This window comes from Lolium rigidum, chromosome 1 (assembly GCF_022539505.1).
Source record: "Lolium rigidum isolate FL_2022 chromosome 1, APGP_CSIRO_Lrig_0.1, whole genome shotgun sequence".
Classification (NCBI taxonomy): Eukaryota; Viridiplantae; Streptophyta; class Magnoliopsida; order Poales; family Poaceae; genus Lolium; species Lolium rigidum.
The window spans coordinates 204329057-204335812 of record NC_061508.1 but is presented as its reverse complement, the minus strand read 5'-3'; positions in this window follow the sequence as shown (position 1 = coordinate 204335812).

Sequence of the window (6756 nt, the reverse complement as noted above, 5' to 3'; positions counted from 1 at the left end):
CCATTTATACTTGAGTTTGCTTCGGACAGCCTTGCTAGCCTTGTATTAGGGATTCTTCTCGTGCATTTCCAAATCCTTGAGCCAAAAACTGTGCCATTTGTCCACCACATGCCTGCCTACCATGGTATTTCTCTGCCATTCCAAAGTAAGTGTGAGTGTTACCCTTTAAACTTCTATTCTTTTGCCCTTCCCAAATACATAGCTCATGGGAAAATAGCCTTAAAAACTACGTAGTGAAGAATATGTACTTGTAGCATCTTATTTCTTAACAAGTTTCTTGTTGAGCGGTAACCATGTTTTAGGGACGCCATCAACGTTTACAACTTTGTTGAATATCATGTGAGTTGCTATGCATGTTCGTCTTAATACAAAAGTAAGGGCGATTTTCATGATCAAATGGTTTGAGTATATGCATATTGTTAGAGAAGAACATTGGGCCGCTAACTATATTATGAATCATGGGGAAGTTTGGTTGGACACAAATCCTCAGTCTCTTATGAGAATTTTATCATTGTTAAATGCTTGTGCATTAAAAGAGTCCATTATATGTTGTCTATGTTGTCCCGGTATGGATGTCCTAAGTTGAGAATAATCAAAAGCAGAAGGAAATCAATGCGAACTTAATACATGAACTTCCTCTGCTCTGATGGCATGAGGTACCCCTTTGTGACACTTGGTTGAAACATATGGTATGCAATGATAATCCGTGTTAATCCAAGCTAATTAGGATAGATGCAGAACACTATTGGCTACATGCTAATAATGAGGCTTGCAACTTATAGGATATCTTATACATAACACATATGATTTATTACTACTGGTCAATAAAATTGTTTTCTGTATTTTTCAAAATGAAAAAGCTCTAGCACAAGGAAATAGTAATCCATGCGCTACCACTCTTAACAAAGGAGCCATTCTTCTATGCTTTATTGTTGATCGGTTGACCTATTCCTTCTATCCCAGGCTTAAACACTTGTGTCAGCATGGCCATTGATTCTTACATGTTTGCCTATTACTTGTTATATTACATTGCTTGTTGACAATTATCCATGAATGTATACTGTTGAAGTTAACCTTGGCTGAAACTTATGTCTTCCTTTGTGTTGTTTCTGACTTTCTACTAAGAATTTTATTGCTTTGTGAGTAACTCTTATGCAAGTCTTATTGATGCTTGTCTTGAAAGTATTATTCATGAAAAGTCTTTGCTATATGATTCAGTTGTTTCTCATTAATAACTCATCATTGCTTCGAATGCTTGCATTCATCTCATATGATTTACAATAGTGATGATCAAGATTATGATAGCATGTCATACAGTATCATACATTTGTCGTTTACACTGCTGAGGGCGAGTAGGAACTAAGCTTGGGGATGCTTGATACGTCTCAACGTATCATAATTTCTTATGTTCCCATGTCTTTGCTTGATGATAACTCACATGTTTTATACATTATGTCATGTGTGCATTTTCAGCCTAACCCTGACGAAAGAGATGTGAAGAGCCGGTTACTGTTTTTGCTGTTTTTGGTTTGAAATCCTAAAGAAATATTCTCGGGTGGGTGGAAATCAACGCCCGGGGTCTTATTTTTTCCACGAAGCCGGAAGACCAAGGAAGAAACGGGGAGTGGGGCCACGGGGGCGCGCCACGCTGGGGGCGGCGCGGCCTAAGGGAGCCCACGCGGCCCTGGCGTGGCTGGGGCCCCCGTGGGCTCTCAGAACTCCGCCCTTCTTCTCTCGCAAAGAAGCCTTCGTTGCGAAACCCCTGCGCACCGAGAGCCGCAATATGGAAAACCTTCCGGAGGAACGCCGCCGCCGCCATTCCATCTCGGGGGGATTCGGGAGATCGCCTCCAGCGCCCTACTTGGGAGGGGAATGCATCTCTTGGGAGGGGGGCTCTTCATCAGCCATGATGGCCTCTAGGATCGGTAGCAGAGTAGTTCACCCCACACGGACTGTAGTTCATAAGCAGTGGCTAGATGGTTGTGCTACTCCTCATTGTGCTATCATGTTAGATCTTGTGAGCTGCCCTATCATGATCAAAGATCATCTATTTGTAATGCTACATGTTTGTGTTTGTTTGGGGATCAGATGAATATTGAATACTATGTCAAGTTGATTATCAATCTATCATATATGTTGTTTATGTTCTTGCATGCTCTCCGTTGTAGTAGAGGCTCTGCCTAAGTTGATGCTTGTGGCTCCAAGAGAGGAGTATTTATGCTCGATAGTCGGTTCATGCCTCCATTGAATCGGGACGGTGACTGAAGTTCTGGGTTGTGGATGTGCTTTGTACCACTGAGGATAAAACATCAATGCTTTGTCTGAAGGATATTTGTGTTGATTACATATACACCATGCTTAATGCAGTTGTACATTGTTTTGCAACTTATCTTGGAAGGGAGTCTAGGATGACTAGCTGAAAGTGGACTTGCATGCATAGATGCATCTTTGGATATAGCGGTCTATGTACTTTTATTCAGTAAACACGTCAAATAAGTAATCAGCATCTTCATAGTACTCATCACCACATGATATGTATGTGCGTTGTTACCACCTTCTTCTATTTGTCAATTGCCCAGCTGTACATTTGTTCACCCAACTTATGCTATTTATCTTCTTTGGAGGGCACCTACATAGTGGTATGGACCGGTCCATTCTTTTTACATCACGAAATACAATCTACTGCCAATCTATGTCATGCATTGCTCTTATGCAAGCAACGACATCATTCATCCACACCATGCGTACGATCCAGCACTGTTTACAGCAAACGGTGAGATTGACAACCTCACTGTTACGTTAGAAGACCAAGTACTTTGATTAATATTATTACGAGTTCCGTTGTGACAGAATCCTGGTGTTACGCACTACACTCCGTCACCAACGACCTTCACGTGATCCTTGACTCCTTTGGTTCGATAAACCAGTTTCTTACTGAGAGAGCTGCTGCTACACGCATCACACCTTCCGCAGGGTTCCCAACGGGCGTGTGTGCGCGGCGTATCAGCTAAATTTACGGCGCCGTTGCGAGAGCAGAAAGTTACACCACAAGATTTCTAACTCCCATCAACTACACGCTAGCGAGGAAGAACACAACTCGGAAGTTGGGGAGTTGAAGGGACTGTGGAAGAGAAATCTTCATTTGCCACCCACTACTGTCGGGACCTGCCGGAGCTGGTGGACTAGTACCCACGCAATGAATGCGGGCGGATGATGACTTGGAGAACCAATCTCAGTTCAGCCAAGTACATGTGCCCGGGTTTGATCGGGAAGATGAGGGATGAGTTCGGGAGACTCAAGCAAGGAAGGATGTCAGTGGTGGAATACCGTGATAGATTCCTCACTGCGTGAGGTAAGCCCGGATGAAACCGACACCAATCAACAACCTCAGTGGGAAGTTACTGCAGATCTGAGAGGCAAGCTGGGAGCCCCAATTTGGGAAACCATATGGTTTTCTGTAAGGGGAAACACTTGGAAGGAAGGGATAGCCAAAGCCATGCAGAAGCACTTGCCCGTCTGTGTGGACAGAATGTGAACAAGATCAAGAACACTCGCTTCTTTTACTACCCAAGACATGACCCCATGGGAAGGCCAATAACCATGCCACCGCACCCGGAGATGAACCACTATGTTGCATACTTGGACTTCATGCTGTACAAGACCCGCAAGGAGTTGGACAACGCCCGCGCCTTTTGCCAAGCACATTACCCATGAAGACGAAGAACCCACCATTCCGGATGAAGAGTAGTATCACTAGAGCACTCGCGTAGGTGTGAGTTTGTATTTGTCCCCTTGTATCGTAGAACGAATGAATGGTTCTTAAAAACCATTGGTGTGTTAGTTTGTAATGTGTGTTGTTTGGAATGAATGACAAAGTGTTGTTAGTTTTTACCACCTCAGCACTACTCAAAGTTTTGAAACTTTTTTGAACTTAAACCAAACAAGCCATAGAAAATTCCCTCTTATCTTATGATCTACCTCAAATGTTCAGATGGCCCCTCCAACCCGCAGCACCAACTAAGATGCAATGCTGCAGATGCTAGAAATGATGATGGCAGATAGAGAATTCGAAAGAGCTGAGCGACAAGCCAACCTTGCTGCACTGCAGCAGATAGCCCAGAACAACCAAGGACATGGACACTAGGATCATCCTGGATCTAAGTTGAAGAATTTCCAGAAAACTAATCCTCCAATGTTTAGCAAGACTGAAGAGCCATTAGATGCAGATGACTGGCTCCAAACAATGGAGAACAACCTGGAAGTCGCAGGAGTTGAAGCTGCTGAGAAGGTGTTGTTTGCCACCCACTACCTGTCAGGACTTGCCAGAGCCTGGTGGAACATTGCCCGTGCAATGAATGGAGGACAAATGATGACTTGGGAGGACTTCAAGCTCAAGTTCAGCAGATACCATGTGCCACCGGGTCTGATCAAGAAGATGAGGTTCGCGAACTCAAACAAGGAAGGATGTCCGTGGTGGAATATCGTGACAGATTCCTCACTCTGTCTAGGTACGCCCCGGACGAAACCGACACCAATGAGAAGAAGAAGGAAAGATTTCTGAACGGACTGCATGATGAGATGCAGACAGTGTTAGTGAACATTCCGTTTGCTGACCTGGAAGCCCTAGTGGATTCTGCCATCCAGATGGAAGGAAAGCTCCATCAAGCCAATGAGAACCGCAAGCGCAGAATGATGAACCAGAATGGACCCAAGAGTACATCAAGGTATCTCCCCAACTCAAGCGGAGGATTTACCCAACAAGCAACCTGCTCCGACGTTCCGTCCAAACTACACCAACAACAATGGAGGACACCCGAAGCCTGGAGGCAACAACAACAATCACAACAACAACAACCACAACAACAACAACAACAACAACAACAACAACCATACTGGTAACAACAACAACACCAGCACTGCCCCAAGGACTGGAAGCAATGCTGTCCCCATTGCCCCAAAGGACAAGTCAACTATGACCTGCTATGCATGCGGAGTTACCGGGCATTACTCTAATGAGTGCCCCAAGAAGCTAGCAAAGACAGTCCCCAATACCGCTGCACCTGCCTAGCAACAGCGTCGTGTCTCAACTGGAAGGAACCCGAACAACCGCAATGGCCGTCTCTACCGCATGAGTGCAACCGAAGCCCAGGAAGCACCCAATGCCATGCAGAGTATGTTTTCCTGTTAACTCAATTGCCCAATCTCTCTTAGGTTCCTAACTTTTCTTAAATCTCGGGACGAGATTTTGTTTAAGGGGGGAAGGTTTGTAACACCCCAAATTTCAAAACCAAGAAGAAAATGAATTTCCCTATTTCCAAAATTTGGAGCCAACAATTTTTTTGAATTGCATTACCCTATGTGCATAATGTGCATGCATGTATGTGGTGATCCTTGCCATGTGATGTTTGTTTGAAGTGTTGAACATATTTTCAAAACCCTAAACCCTACCCCTTTTAAAAATCAAAAAGAAACAAAAGAAAAGAAAATAAAAAGAGAGGCACATATCTGGGCATATAGCCTTATTTGCAAATCTTGACCTAGGCCATGATTACTTTGTGTAAATGGTTTGAAAACATTTCTAAACTCAAAATAATACATTTTGGTCAAAGAAAATCAAAACAAAAGAAAAGAAAATGCAAATGCAAGTCACATATGATAATGGTCATATGTGACAATTTTAACATGTTACCCACTTTGTGCCCATGTAGTTAAGCTTTTCTAAAATAAACTTTCTCATCTATTTGCACCTCATCCAAGAACTCATCAAGGTGATCACATTTGGTGTTGACCATCCATCCAAATTCTTTTTCAATTGCTTATTATAAGCATGCCAAGTGGCAACATTGAATCAGACTATAGATCCTCCCCATTTTGATTTTTCACCAAACCACCACCACTTTGCAAACCAAGGCCACCAGGAGATGCCCAACATTATTTGAACAACACCCACAAAAGAGTTTGGAAAAATTCAAAAATATATTTCGTGCGGCCATTGTGTCGAGCACCTTGTGTGCACAAACCTACCAACTCCATACACTCAATTATCCAGAGGTTTTAAGCCCAAACCCTCACCTCTCTGACCTTCCTCAGCACCCTCTTGCACCCACTGAGCAATGCCAAGCACTAGAGACCATGATCATGCATGACCATGGCTAGTACATGCCCATGCCAATCACTCATGCCACTCACCATGCTACCCATGTCACCCTCTCTCTCTGGTCCCTCTCACCATGTCCACTAGCTCTCCCTCACTCCCACAAACCTGCCAGCACCATCCCTGTTCGAAGAGAGGCTCTGGAACGCCCAGGCCAAGACGTGCCCACGACGCCCAGACGCGCCAGGACGCGCATGGACACGTCCCTGGACACGACAGAGCGCGTCATTGCCCCGTCGCCTCAGACCTCCTCTCACCCTCTCTTCTCGCACATGCACTCGCCACGATGCTAGCTACCCCCAGGACACCTCCACTTCCTCGCCCGAACCCTATAGCCGTCGTCACCGACGACGATCTCCGCCGCAGTACTGCCAGCTCCCGTCACGCTCCCCGTCTCATCTGACCACCGTTTGCTGTGCAATCAAGCTCATGATGGTCGCCATGACGTATAGAACACTGTTGCGTCATCGCCCGAGCCTCTCCGCCCCTGTAGCGTCGTCGCCATGGACGACCTGCCCGTGCCGAGCCGCCCCCTCTCGCCAGCTATAAAAGGAGGCCTATCCCTTGCTGTTTTTTCACACCATCTCACTCCCCACTCTTCG